Consider the following 15,137-nt stretch of genomic DNA (forward strand, 5'->3'; position numbering starts at 1 on the left):
AAATTCTTTAGGAAATGAATCACTTTTCCTCTTTATATTCAGTTGATGACAAACCAGACACATCAATACTTATAAAGAAACAAGTCCATAATGTCCAGCTCTTTATCCTTTTGTTTAAATGATCTATATAGTAAATAATATTGCTACTTCTGTGCATTTTCAGTCTGATCAGGGTCAGAGTGAATACTCTCAAAGATGAAATGAAAGCACCAGGGTTATTTTTCCATCTCAGGCCTGAGTGGCAACTTTCCTGCTTTTCTGTGGCAGTACCATAAGATAAAACACACAAAAACCACTGACAACATACCACTACAGTCTGTGAAAGACACTAGAGTGATCAAACCATTATTCTGATGCAGGCCACGTGCCTGGGTGAAGTGTTAGAGATCTCATGTCAGCAAATGCAAAGAAGCACAACTCATTCCACTGTTCATCAAATATATGTTGTACAAAGGGGAAGCTCTACCTTGCTTACTAAAGATCCATCTCTAGAGGTGCAATTTTCTTGATGGAAAACTATTTAACTCCAGTACCTGTAAATTAAGGCTCCTACCTAGAAGTGAGGGGCCACTTGGAGAGATGGCAGGGGAACAGCAGAAGATCTGGTCTTCATAAAATCACTTGTTGAGATCAATCTGACTTTGAAGCCTAATCCCAGCCTTGAAAGGTGAAGCCTCTTCAGAACTGAATAAAAAAAATTAAAAAAAAAAAAAGAAAATAATCAATGCTAAAAATGGTTCATAGTTTCAGAGTGAGGAAGGCATATCTTTGGACAAGTGAATGAGGATTCAGAAGGAGGGCATGATGTTGGAGGTAAAATTCTTTACTATTTCGTATTTTATAAAAGCGTGGTGCTAGCAAGCTTGGTAAGCAGGCTTTGTGAGCATGTGAAAGTCAAGTGCTGAGTCGGACTAAAAATCTACACAGACTGAACAACTGGGAATAAAGACCAAGAGTGAATGACAACTAAGAACAGATGGCACCAATTTCAGCCAAGGGGAAAGGATGGTAAGGTTTGATGACTCCAGAAGCAGTAGGAAGAATACCAAAAGCTGGATGGGCAGAAACAGGCAGGTCTTTCTGGAACAAAGATGAGATCGTGATAGAGTAGTTACATGAGACCCATTTCTATTATTACCTATTATCCTCTATTCTTCTGTCCAGTTCATTTCCAGAGCCCCCAAAGTAGTTTCTTACATCAATTTATTTGTCATATGCCTAAGCTGTAGGTTTTCTGAGACAAGATCATCTTTTCTGTGTGCAAGCAACAATGAGGACAGCGAAGGCCTGATTGCTGACTCAGACCACTTGAAATAAAAGTACTGGTAAGAAATACTGTGGGGGAGATCAAGGAGTAATTCAGCCTATCACAGCAAAGCTGATGCTTCAGCCTCATGGAAGTTTTGCTTTCCTAAAGCATTACATTAAAAGCAGTACATTAAAAGAAAGAAAGCTTAATAGGTTGTCATCTAAACTATATACAACCATTTTCATATGTTCTTTGTATTTAACGTAAGACAGATTTCTTGTCTATGAAGGCTGGTTCATGTCCGTAGATTTGAAGTAGTGTCTTTTGACCTTGGAGGAGAGGCTGAAATGCTTTGCTACAGGAACAGAGTCATCTTCTTACCTGAAGGTATTTTCCCTGCAATCATTTCCCATGAAGAGGAGAGGTGCAGAGCTAGGGATTCATAACCTTAGTTTCTGATGGCCAGATATGACTATTTCTCTTTAAAGTTAAATTGCATGAAAAATATGTACCTGGGGTTTCGAAAAAGTAAAGTGCCAGGCAGAAGATGTTTTTCAATCAACTCCTCATGCTGAGCACAACAATTTTCACAGTATGCGTGACAGACACATACTCTTTGCTTTTTGCAAAGAGCTCGTGACTTTTGGAAACCCTTTGGCATACAGCTGGGTAGAGATCGCTGCTGAAGCCCATGGTTCACTTAGAAATATGTCAACTCCAGTAGTTACTCTTCCAGTGTCGGGTATTCCAAGCTTTGCTGTTGGTAATTGAAGGATAGTTAGTAAGTCCTGTGTTCAAAACAGCCTTTTTGGTCAAGGCAAAAACTGTGTAACATAAATTTCTTTTCTTTGAAAGACTGACACTTAAAAAGACTTCATGATTTAGTTCAGAACCATTCCATTTAATGGGCTGATGATTTAAGTCTTCCATAGTGGATGAATCATAAATGCTGAAACCTAGCACAGTTTTACTGTTGTGATGGGCATCTGTACTGAGCAATGTATAAATAAAAGAATCCAAGTGACTATGCATCATAAATATTTATTTCCCAAATTATGTTTCCCTATCCATCATACAGACCTGGGACTGATGCTGAAAAATGTATTTGCAACAAAGCCTTCCAGCAGCTGCAAAATGAGCAATGGTGACATCTTGGGGTCTTTATTAATTTAGAGGTAGCAGGAAAGTGAGACTGAGTTTCTTACAACTGTGCCCTAGCAGCTTTCCTGACACATTTCACAACATGAGCCAGACAGCTGTTCTCATCTTTCCTGGAGACAAAATAAAGATGACTTTTCGTATCAGTGCAACTTATTTTTCAGTTAACAAGCTGTCCCTCTAAGGCAAGAGCTGCCCTCGATGGTCACTGTCTATAGATATCATTTTTATCAGGTATCTGGGAGGAAAAGGAGCAGAAAGGTTGCAAGAAGTTGGTGGTCCTGCCACACTGCTAGTCTGGGGAAAGCACTTCATAGTTACTATTAGCTCTTGAATTACTGGCATTTTCCAGAAAAAAAATAGTGAATCCTTGATGGAAATACATTTATCTAACAGGAAGGCCACTAGCCCCCATTATTATTGGAGCAGTTGATATCATATGATATTTCACACTGGGGGCTTTTGGGAAAAAATCAGCAAATATGCCACTCATCACTCCTGGTTTCTACTTTTTGCTGTCATGTATTTTTAACAGCATTAATTATTATCTGGCTTTTGTACTTGAAGTGTTCTTAATACACATTAAATAATAAACTTAATACACATTAAATAATAAAACAGAAGCAGCCAATTAATAAAAATGCATCCAAGTACTGAGCAATGCAACCACCGAGCAGCTGAAACAGGATGTTTGATGTAATTACTGGGGCTTAGATGTCAAATGATTGAACAAAGCAGCAAATCAATGAACTGTGCTTATACAGATTACTAAAATCAAGAGTGGTGAGGGATCTCAAGGTATCAGTCAACACATTCCACTGCAGTGAGTCATTTTTGGCAAAAGTTTGCTGAGGGATTGTGAAATCTCTATTACGTGTTTTAAGAACAAAGCCTTGACAATCTATGCCAATGCTTAGTCACCCAAACCATGAGAATTTTTCCTAACATCTCATTTAAATCTTCCTCGAGTTTAAGCTCATTGCCTCTTCTGCTAGGCTCAGTTAGCACAAAGAACAGGTTGTTTTATTATTTTCTGCTGGAGCCTTTCACAGACTTGGCATAGAGCAGATGTTGCATGGGGACTGAAGAGGGCTGCACCTTTCCCTTACCCCATCCTGTGCAAATCACTGCTCTTGCAGTTCCTGTCCCAGCAGCAGCAGGGCTAAATGGGGGCTGCACCACCTCCGGGGGTGTAAATATCCAGTTCAGCCCTGAGGGCAAACGGATCTCTGCATATCCGGTCTCTGCTACCTAAGCCAAGACAAGGCCTCTCATTTACCTCTCCTTACTTGTAAGCAAAAATAACTAATTCTTGCTTTAGCTAGAGCTTGGACACAGACTTCACTTGCATATTGTGAGACTATTAATATCTTATTTCTTCTTCACGATTTTTCTTTTGTTTGACCCATTTAAATAACATAATTATAAAAAACTCCACATAAGCAGGACTTATATATTATTCAACCTTGGAAAAATATTAAAATGAGATAAAAGTCTCAAACGGAGATTTTAAAGTTTAGGATATTGTCCAAACAGTAAAGAAATTTACTGAGAGGTTGTTGGACGAAGAAAGCTTTTGGAAGTTCCCTGCTTACTTTCTTTTCTAGCTTATAGTCCTGATACTGAAGTAGTTGCTGACCTTTAACTGTGATATTACAGAGTGAAAATGAGGACATTGTGATAGGAAAATGGAGCTATGTGTGTCATCATGTACAAACCATTAATGCTGGTGCCCTCAGATAATTGACTAGCCAGGAAATTTTCAGAGATTTAAAACAAAGAGAAACCCAACTATTTAACTTCAGTCCTTCTCTGTGAAGTGTAAGTTATTACATTTTTTAAATGAATGTTCAATTGACTAAGCAATCTCAAACTGGTGATTTGGTTGTGCCCTCAGCAGTAACTGTGGCTGGCTGAAGGCAGCCCCAGCGCCTCCACTGCGTGACACGCAGCAGGAGAGGAGCAGGATAATGTGAACGGCAGCGTTGTCACAGCCTCCTGTGCTGTGCACACATCTCCCTATCTACACCATGTATTAGCAGACATCACATGGCGCCTAGAAGCTAAACTGAAGCGCCTCTGGTGATTTCAGGGCTGTTTCCATAAAGCAAACAGAAGATAGCACATAAACACATAACATGGAACAGCTAAAAGCAAGGTACTGGAAACCTTTAGGGTGAATGGAATCATTGTGTGAGGCAGGGTAGAAATCTGGAGAATTTTGCAGGTCTGTGACAGGGATGACAGACTTCACTCAGTAACTCATCAGCAAGGTGCAGGAGAAATGAGACAAAAGTAAAAGCACTAAACCCTTTTGTCAGTGAAAGGGCTTTCTCAGGGTTTGTAGCTGGCATTTCACTTTAATAGCCTCACAGATCCAGCTTGGCAATAAAAGACATAAATGTAACATCCTCAAACAGCCTGCCCACAGCTCATGGAAGGCGCCTCTGGCTTCTTCCCTGGCCACTTTGGTAGGTTCCAGATGATGCTGGGGAGGGCTACCCTGGGCAGGCCCCCTTATTTATCCCCTTCTGCCTGCCTGCTACAAGGCGTTTAGAGGCAAACCCAAAATGTATCCTCTGAAAAGAGATTATTCCACATCAAATTCATGTGACAAATGCTTATCTGGAACACAGGTATTTATTACCCTGATGTTTGTGTTCCTCGTTACTTCACACAAACAATGGTGGAAGTCACTTGAATGGTATCCAAGGAGACAACTTCACTGAACTAAACTAATTAATCTTCTCTTGTTGCTGTTTACAGTTCTCTTTAAGCAGGCAGTAACTGATCCTGTAGAGCCTGTTATGGCTCCTCTCTATGGAATGCTTTATAAAGATATGTAATACATTTATCAGAGCTGGGTTTGCCTCTTGAAATAATGTTGTTAAGCTGCTCCATTTCATTCCTAGCATATTATTTTCCACTTTTAGCTACCAGCCTCTAGTTCACATTAGTTGCCCATGGATTTATTGTACCCTAGTTTCAGTAACATGGCTATCACCCATGTACGATTCCATTTCTGGTGCGTTATTCCAGTTTTGCCACCAGGTGTCATCAAAACGCTCACCAGCACCGTGGCTCGCACTTCCCGAAGGATTCGGGATCTCGGGGGTATGTGTGTATGTGTGTCGGGGAGAGGTGCCATTAGCTGCCAATAAACTGTCACAGTAGTAAGGCGGCTACACTTCTGATTTCCCCATGGCTTTCTTTGTTTAGCTAGACTTTGCATTACAGCAACAGAATGCAAACCACACACTCCAGATGTCTGCACCATGGTGGGTGACACCAGCCAACCTTTGGTTTCAGTAAGAGTTATTCCAAAGTCTGCCTGGATTTACAGTCCTTACAAGCAAGCCTGGAAGAAGTCATTCTTCTTGTGTCTGCCCTTAAAGGCTCTTCAACCAGCCATTGGAACTCCCACTTACAAGAGATCTACAGAATGAAAAAAACCCAACAAATCCAACAAATTGGAAAGGCATCAGGACACTCATTCATTCCACGGTTTCACTTAAAAAGTGTTTACTCCCTTCTCTCCTCCTGGTAGACTGTGAAGTAACTTTTTTCCCAAGCAAATGTAGTTTTTGATCTTTGTTTTCTATCTCCCCCTCCCCAAATTTTCATTTTTTCAGCAAAAAACAGTCAACACTCTTTCCACCTATCACAGTCTACCTGCCCATTTCTGTAGGCCGTCCCTTGGCCAGTTCTCCATTTCTACAAGAATTTACTGTGTAGGGGATTTCTTTCTTTCCACCTGGACCAGAAACTTGGATTAATTAGTGTTCCCCAGGTCTGTTAATCAGATACCTGACAGAAAGGAATAAACTTGCCCTCACTTCACACAGGCAACTGGGCATGGGGGCAAAGCAAGCCCAGCCAGTGGGGTGCCAAGGTGGCACAGCCACCGCTCACCACAGTGGCCCAGGGGCTGTGCCGTGCCTGTAGCCCCCTGTGCCAGCTCTGCCAGGGTGGTCCCACTTTGCTGGCACTGGCTGGGTGAGTCACAAGAGCCAAACACAGGGAGAGTGTCACCGTTTTCTTAGACATCATCTATTAGCAATTTACAGAAAGCACGTTGCAGTAAGGTAAGACCAGCACCACCAAAGCTTTTAGTGTCTTTCAGACAAGCAAATAATCTCCAATACACAAATAAATTACATAATTCCAAGTTTTTGTTATTTTGTTCCAGCTTGTACAACATTTTAATTGATTTCTCATTCCTGCAAGGTCTCGTGTTTTGATTTTTCCCTTTTGAGGAGGTTTAGTTGGACTGGATGCTGTCCAACACCTTTTAACTCAGCTGGCTTCTGGCTGGGCCAGCACATGATCCTGCTTCCCTCTGGGATTTTAGGGGAGCAGCCGTATGTCTTCATTTGCAGTTATTCTTATGCAAGGCAAATAGCAATGCTTTCTTCAGTCAAACTCTATGAGGGTGGAAAGAAAACTGATTAAACAAGGCTAAAGAGAGTCTCAATCGAGAAACCCTCTACTTTCTGCACCCTTGATGCCCAGAATTCATAGAGAGGAAGGAAGCACACCAGGGAGGAAGGGGTCCCAGGTCAGTATTGAAAAGTCTGGGAAACTCTGGCCTGTGCCTTTGTCTTGTATGAGATGGCTACTCACATAAAATTCAGTCTTCAGAGAATTCCAGAAGCTGAATTTACTGCTAAGTATAACCCCTGGATTTCACACAGGATAGGTTATTATTAATATCCCATCTATTTGACCTAGATTCTGTCAACTGTAAAGTGCCACATTTAAATTTAACTTCTGAAGGAAAAATAATTGAATTGAAAAATCAATCACTAGGCAATTTCACATTCAGTTCGTTTAAGGTCAAGTTATTGCTGTCTCAGAGAATAGAAGTTTTCTTAATGGATCAAGTTCAGGAGTGATGTGAAATTAGGCATAATTACATACTGGCTAATGAGCCTAAATTGGCATATAGCATACATATTCAGAGGTATGTATCCATTTACACCCTCTTTGACTCACTTATTAGTTGGACAAGATGACAAGGGGCAGGAATTGCCACCAGGGGCTTTGGATGGTTCGAAAGGCCACAGCTGAAGCAGACAAGTACCTACACCCTTCCTGCATGAGCAGGCATGCAGGCAGGACTTGGCAGAGGGATTACAGGTTGCTTCCCAAGGCTATTTCTGCTGATATGCAGGAATTGCTGTACTGGATGTGATCTGCTGTGGGTGACTGTCCTTTGCAATCCATATGGTATCATTTCAACCATTCTGCACCTTTCTAAGGCTCTAGGGAAAACTCCAGTTCAGGGTGAAATCCAACATGTTCAACTTGCTTCAAGTATTAGTCTTCTTCAATTGCCAACTCTGAGTTATGTTTGGAATTTCTGTAGAAAATCTATCATAATCCCGTTTGAGAGGTGCTTTGATCTTAAATCTAATTGGTTCTCCAGCTCAAGGTGCTTTGGGTGTCCACCTATTTTTTCAAACTGCAGTAATTTCACTCAGCAGAACATTTTCAACAGAATTTTGTAGTACTTTGAAGCATAAAGATTTTCTAACTGCATCATGGTATAGGCATCTCCATTGTTCAGAGATCTTAGCCCAGAGTAACTTGGTTCTAGATTAAGTTAAATAATTCCAGATTTAAGGCTTTGCATCTTTGGCTTTTGGGCTTTTTCTTTCCAATTTAGCTTATGGGTTCTAATTAAATAAGAAAGTATTTGCCTAGAAAAAGAATCACTACTATTTTTGTTACATCATGATAAATGTCAGTTCAGGTTAAGTTTTTAATATGTCTTTTCACAAGTAAGATTCTATCATATACTATATTTTTAAATGTCTCATTAGGTTCTGTGGAAAACTATTTTATTGACTTGTAACAATAAATGGAAGTAATTAATTACTTTAGAATAGTAATCAGCAAAGTGCTTTAGAAAAGTATCTTTTTCTTTTAATGATATATTTCTCATTAGTCCATGTTTTTAGGGAAGCAATGTTGGTACAACTGGCTCTCCTAACTAAGTAATTCTTGCACATGCAGCATACTTAAAACAGAGCCTTACTAGACTCAGTTTTCCAGACACACAGAACTTCTACAACTTAAAGCTGTAGTGTTAAAGGAAAAAAAAGCTATATGCAAGTTTAACTGCACTCATCTTACAATAACAGCATCTGGCCATAAAAAAGTCCATGTATCTGCATTACTTCCTTTATTCTGAGATGCAGAATAAATCAAATATCCCTAATGCAACTCAACAGATAGCCAAGAGAGTTACACTTTTATTCCTAGTTTTGCATTTCAAGGTAGCATGAAGCATCAGAAAGAATCACAGATTGTTAGTCTTTATCTGCACATCAAGTCAGAATTTCTAATATACAGATTCTTGGTTTTCTTTTCAGCAGGCATGCCTATGGGAGGAGCACAGCTGTTGAGACAGTTGCAGTGGGGTTACAAGGACTCTGCTCATCAGAGACTTACAGATTTTAGGGGTGCAATTCTTTCCAGTTTCCCTCTTTCCTGTTTCCTTCCTTCTTGGGTTAGTGAAGAAAAGGAAATTCTTTAGATGAAACTCCTTTATGCAGAAGTTCTATGACATTTTTGTCCATTGTATTTTTTCTTCATCAGAAGATCAAGCAAAGGCCATGTCAGAACATGGGGCTGAGCTGTGTACTTCAGTCACAAGGCTTCTTGTCACAGCCAAGGCCGTATCTCCAGGAGAAGGCATTGGGCAGATCAATAACAGTATGGAAGGAATCTTTGAAAATACAATTTTTTACAAAATCAGATTCTACCTAATTAAAAAGCTCAAAGAGTTCTAATTTAGCCATACCTTGAGAATATTAAAAATTATTTTGGGTACAAAAAAATACATCTAATAAAAGGAAACCAAAGAAGGATGCTCAATGTGAAGTTTGCAGTCAAGAGTAATTCATATTTTATCTTCTTTTTTTTTTTTTTTAAATCAATCTTAAAGTTTCTTAGCAGACTGAATATTTCTATTGTAAACCTACATTCAGCTGTTCCAGGTGTGACAAGCTCTACTGAGCTTTTCTTTGGTCTGTTGTTGCCCTCCTGGTATGAAGTCTCTGTGGGAACTTCAGAAATGCTTGGCAGCAGCTCTCAATTCCTTACAATGCCTACAGAGAGATTTCTTTGGAGCTTCATATTTACCCTCTATACTTTCAACCAGTGCCAAGAAGAAATGCATTTCTCCTGGGGAGTGGTGGTGGTGTTAATTTTTTGGCTTCTTTGTCCTCTAAAGGGACTCCAATCAGTCGAGGTTTAACTCTGAAAATTGAGTTTCAACACAGCAGAAGCATTTTGTTCATTTAACTTGTTTTCATGTTGCTAGAAATAAGAAGATCCTTCCCAGGACACAGGGGAAAAATCCCTCCATCAGCAGTATATGCAGACCAAATATCATGCCTTCTTAACAGTACATAGAAATAAGAAAATTGGTCGAACTGCTCTACTGTAAGAATTTAATTTTTTCCTCTTTACAATACCTGTCCATACTTCATAGAGATCAGCTTATATATGCCTCCAGGTCCTCTACCACGCCAAGGCAGCCCCGCCTGTGGACTGACTGCATCAGTCATGGGCTGCAGGATAAGTGCCAAGGATCAGAGAAGCCAAGCATTCAAGATTTCCAAAAGCTGTGGCCAGGACACTCAGCTGTTTGAGGAGAATGGCGTCACTGTTCATCTTTGCTGTTATAAGGCAAAGAAAACAACTGTGCTGTGATCTCCAATTTACTTTCTCAGCTGTTCCCTTTAATAATAGATAATGAACGAGAAGCTGACTTCCCATCAGCACAGAGCCCTGGCAGTCTGTTTCACAGACTGTTTTGATTCAGTCCTGCTAGAACTGCCTGTGTCTTTCTTTTTTCCAAAAATCACTAGCTGGTTTTAAGGTCCTGGTGTTTCTTTTCATGAGCACACAATATAAAAAACTACCTTTATCTCCACTGCATGTGAAAGAGACCTTAACAGAATCAAAAATTTTCTTATTTTAAATGAAACTAGAAAACAAGTAGATGATGTGTTGGAACACGTCATTGTGTGAACTGCTTGTTGAAAGCATGCAGCCAAGAGTTGAGAGAAGGTGGGAACAATCACCATCAGCCTTCTAAATACCAACCAAAAAAAGTTTGATGATTTTCATGTTCTCTATCTGTCATGATAAGACAATTCCTTTGACAATGTGGTGAAATACATTCCTAAAATGAAAGAGGATGATCATATTTTTTTCATTCCTATCTCCTTAAAAGAAACCTTATTTGCTATCTGGAGTCCATTTCTATTGACCTTACTGTCTGGAAACCTCCAAGTGTATTTTGGAAGAATCAGATAATTTGTGATCAAACTAGGAATAAATTTTCTATGTGGCATGTTTTAAAGGACGTCTGGCCATGTCCATACCAAGTTCAAATTCTATTAAAGTTCTATCTGCATTTTCATGTTCTATGTTACAGAAGTATGGAGTTGAATGTCTCCTTTGAGTAAACACATGCAACGAGCATATGACTAGAAATAAATAACCATCACCATCCCAGTTTCTTCATTGCTTTCTGGTAATTCCTTGACTTGGAACATTTGCCAACTCTGGAGGTGTTGGTAGTAAATGTAAATGTGCCTTGTGGAGAATGAATAGGATTTCTGAGCTTACTGCACATCAGAGCTTTTTCAAGTCACAGGATAAGATTTGGCAGTTAAAACTGTAGCCCTAGCAAAAGAAAATGAGAAAATAAATTGGTTTAGCATGCAAATATATTTTAAAAGTCACAGAAAAAGAGATGCCAGTAGAATGGGTTAGAGGGGTGAAGTAAAGTTCCTGGCACTGTGGAATGGTTCACTTCACAAAATCTATCAAGCATCCATCAAACTGCTCTTTAGTTTAAGTCTTCAGTTAAAAGTTGTCTTTAAGTGACAACTTAAGTGCATTTCAAATCACAACTTAATTCTTGCTCACTCACAATGTAAACAAAAACTGGCAGTCTGAAAACCCACGTTTGTAAAGGTGTTTTCCTCCTTAAATGCCTGTGAGTGCATTGCACCTCTCAGTAGCCCACACATCACTGCAGTGCAGGGAGAGCTCCCTCTCCTCTTGCAGCCTACCTTGCCCACTCTCATCTTGTTGCCTCCTCCCTGTACTGCTGGAGCATCACCCTAGCACACAGCAAGCAGTTGCAATGCAGATTTAAAGTGTCTCGAATTTCCCTTGAATTCCCTTGAAAAATAGATATGAGCAATGGCAGGCAACATATATATGGAGTTAAGTATTTTCGGAAGGAGACTAAAACTATTTAATGCTTTTTTTCCCATGACATGGGACTGCAGAGCAGGCCAGCTCTGATGATTTAGAAGGCACCAGAGCATTCCCAGCATTCAGTCCCAGGGAGGCAACAGCAAGTCATTATTTTAAAATTAACTTTTGCATTTGAAAATGTAGATATAATTCTTCTCACCCTCTACATCTGAACAATTCTGGTGCCTTTGCTACCACTAATCAGTATCTCCCACCTGAAATCATTTACAGAGAGCAACCCCTGAAGCTGATTTACGAGCTTGGTGCCCTGTCTGGCACCACAAAGGGCACACATGTTAGAAAGTATCTGTGTCTGCACAGTCTCCCACCCTCATGTATTCCAAAGATGGGAAGCAGAGAAGGGGGAGAACATAACTGCAGTCCATTTAGCAAGGAACTGGAGTCTGGGATTTATGGTTTTTTCTGTCACAGGTAAAACACATTTCTTAATGAAGTTCAACCTGGTGTCAGATATTGTGTTCCTGTTCCCACCTCCCTTTCCTTGGGGGCTGAATAATTCAGCAGCAAACACTCAACTGGGAAAGTCAAAGGTAAACCTCATATTGGATGGGTTTTTCTACATGAGTTCTGATTGCCTCTGCACAGGGGGAGGGAGGCAGGAAGGCAAGATGCAGGAATTCTATGCCTCACTCCTTCCCAGAGAGACACTCTGGAGAATTAACTTTTCAAGATATGGAAGGGGACTACTGTAGCCCTAGACTCACATGCAGATGAACAAGAAACAGATCTCCTGTTGCTCTGATGCAAGTCAGGCATTCTGCAGGAAAGGGAGAAAACCCCCAGCACAGAACACATTATAAGGCACATGTGCACCCACCTCAGTGCTGTTCTCCAGGGTGGGTGGAATGTGTTCCAAACAGGAACATACTCCCATTGGAGTTATACAGGCAAGAAAGAGCAGGGGTGGAGCCAGTGCCTTTGATCTCATATAAAACAAACCCCCGCTATTTCCTTTGCCTGGTTGGGCAAGGGGTAGACTCACACTACTCAACTGTGAGAGCCCCTGAGCAGCTCTGGTGAAGTCAAGCAGTGAAGATCCATTTTTCATTCAGCCTTTGCAGAAAATGTTACAGAATGTTTTAAAATTCAAATTGCATACGAAAACCTGATTTGGCACAGTTCAACATGAAAATTAGTTTTGAATGAAGCTACCACCTGCCTTCCTGAGGAGATAATATATCCTGAAAAGGAAGAGTCTGCAGGCATCACTGACCCTCTAAGGCAAGCATCACATCTGCCAGAAAATGTGCTTAGTATAGTCAAGGCTGACAGAGTTTAGACACATAAAATAAGAAGAGTCACGGTTATGTTGTCCCCTCTTCTTAGGCTTTCTTATTTGCTAAAATCTGGCATCACAAAATCTCATGACAGTTTTACTCTCCCTGCAGTGGTGGTGGTTCATTTTTGGGGGAGGGGTAGGAGGTGGGTTTGGTTTTTGCTGCTGTAAGTGAGCTTTAGGAAAGATATTGAAGATGGACAGTTTGGTGACTTTAGGGAGCTGAACTTTTAAGTTCAAGGGCAGAATGGAAAAATCTCACCAGCACCTACTGGAAAATGAAAACAGAGTTCACTCAGGGGTGGAGAAGGGAGCTGACATCTTGACAAGCTATGAGAACTCATACCTAAGAGGCTGATAGAGGGCTGGAGAAACAAGGGCAGGGTTTGATATGGTCAAGGAAGGAGCTAGAGAGAGTAAGCTGATATAAACAGAGGGTGAGGCAGGACGATACAGCAATAGGTTCAGATGTGGGATGGCAGAAATCGATCCTTGAACAGCGGGAATATGTTTCCCTTCTCACAGCTGGAGGAGGGAAAGTGTCTAAATGGAGAAGTAACTTGGGTGGATGGCTCTGGGGAGAAGCCTTAACCAAAAATGACATCTTTCACGACCAAGATACCTCCTGAAGAAAATAAAAAATCCTGGGGAAACAGAACAGAAATGTCCTTTGCTGCACAAGACCTGTGTCTGGGTCTGGAGCTCCAGAGAGGGCGCTCATTGCCAGAAGTATCCTAAAAGCTGTAGCTCAGACTGAGTACTCTGACAGCACCAACTGGCTGCTGAGCATGTTGGGCATTTTAATCTGCTGAAATTACATTGTATATCTAAAGTGCAAAGCGCAGTTTTTGAAAAAGAAGCCTTTGTGCTGTGTCTGCTTCTAGCCTAGCAAAAATAGCTCACAGTAGCTAACACCTTCTAACAAATGTGTTTTTCAGCAGCACTGCATTCAAATACTTTCACGTAAGATGGATGTATTTGTTTTAGCAAAACTCACAAAGGCCTGAAACACATCACATTGCAATTACTGCAAGGTCGTTTTTTTGGTTTGAAAAATACAGCGTCAGCCCTTCCAAAATTCACTAACAATATTGAACTACAAATATTTTTCCCTCCCTGCCACTTTGACTTTCTCACCTTTCCAGGTACATCCTCCTTCCAGTTCTCCTTCTTCAGCCTGTTGCAGGCAAGATGTTTGTCTTAATTTTTTCAGGCTTAGCAGGTGCCCACCATGTTGTGAATCATCAGTCAGTATTTAGTGCTGCAAAGTTTCCATCAGCTGTTAATTGCCCTGTAACACAGTGATTACTTTTGATTTTTCAGCAAACTTTGTTACCTGTTAGAATTATTGATTGATTTAAGATGACAGGTCTGCTGGAGGTCACCTAGTCCAGCCTACTACTCAGAGGTGGATATTGCAATAAACTTCCTGTGCAACCTGCTCCAGGCATAACTTCAAAACCTTTTTTTCATATGTACAGTCAGAATATTCTTTCCTGCACCTTCTGGTTGCCTTCTCTCATCTTCTCATGGTGCTTCTCTGAGAAACATCCATCTCTCTTCCCTGTGAGCCTGGGTTAAGCACTGGAGGACGGTGGCCAGAACTGACGCAGCCTTCTCTGGGCTCAACATACGCCCCTCGCTTTCCTGAACACAGTGTGCTCATTTCCTGACCACCAATGTTGACCTCCTCCCAGACTGTTCCCGTTTGTCAGTGTCTCTCTCACACCAGGCTGGACACGTTCCTCTGGGTGCAGCCATGCAGAGAGGCTCCGTACGTGCCTTAAGCTGCTGCCTGTGGCTCTGCTAACACAGCACCGCATTCAGCCCGGTTCTGCCGCCTCCAGGGCGCACCGCAGGCTCGAGCTCCCTCCGTCCACCACCTACTTGGGTGTCCCCTGCCTGCCCGGGCCCTTTCCCGCAGGGCTCCTGCTGCTGCTGGCTGGTCCGTGGGCTCCTTCCCCAGCATCTGAGTCCCACCAAGTCCTCATCAAACCAGGTCTCCAGCTTGCCAAGGTCACTCCGGAGGGCAGCCTTGCCCTCCAGCTCACCACTGGAAAAGCAGGCTCCTGGTTTGGCACTCACATACACGTTCTTCCCAAGGATTCCCCACCCCACGGCACAGGTTCCCAGGGCCCCTCTGCCCTG

This window comes from Corvus cornix, chromosome 7 (assembly GCF_000738735.6).
Source record: "Corvus cornix cornix isolate S_Up_H32 chromosome 7, ASM73873v5, whole genome shotgun sequence".
NCBI lineage: Eukaryota > Metazoa > Chordata > Aves > Passeriformes > Corvidae > Corvus > Corvus cornix.